The 314-nt window shown below is 61.8% G+C and overlaps 1 protein-coding gene across 1 annotated transcript in view; it reads left to right on the top strand.

The window, feature by feature from the left end:
* DNAJC5 (DnaJ (Hsp40) homolog, subfamily C, member 5) overlaps nt 1-314 on the top strand; it is a 1,035,873-nt gene that overhangs the window by 908,466 nt on the left and 127,093 nt on the right. The gene's annotated exons all lie outside the window — the stretch shown is intronic.

The raw sequence follows: 314 nt of genomic DNA, 5'->3' as shown, positions 1-314 counted from the left end.
CCGAGAGGCACCAGGGACTGCGGTCAATGCCTGCAGCTGAAGAGGCAGGAGGACCTTGCCCTGGAGCCTTGGGAGGAAGGGTGGCCGCGTCCACCCCCCGATGCTGGGCGTCAGCCTCCAGCCCTGTGTCAATATGGCTCTACCGTTTTCAGCCACTCAGGCCATAGTCCTGTGTGACACAGCCCCAGGAATTCGCCCAAACAGCAAGCTCACCGAGAGAGACTACACGGCACGACGCTCTGAGTGGTGGCACTGGGGGTCTTTGCCCAGGATTCACATGGTCCCATCTGCCAGGGCCCCTGCCTTTTGAGTCT

Source organism: Colobus angolensis, unplaced genomic scaffold (genome assembly GCF_000951035.1).
Source record: "Colobus angolensis palliatus isolate OR3802 unplaced genomic scaffold, Cang.pa_1.0 Scaffold136, whole genome shotgun sequence".
In the NCBI taxonomy this organism is placed as follows: domain Eukaryota; kingdom Metazoa; phylum Chordata; class Mammalia; order Primates; family Cercopithecidae; genus Colobus; species Colobus angolensis.
Note: the sequence above shows the minus strand (reverse complement) of the source record. Positions and strands in the feature narration are given on the sequence as shown.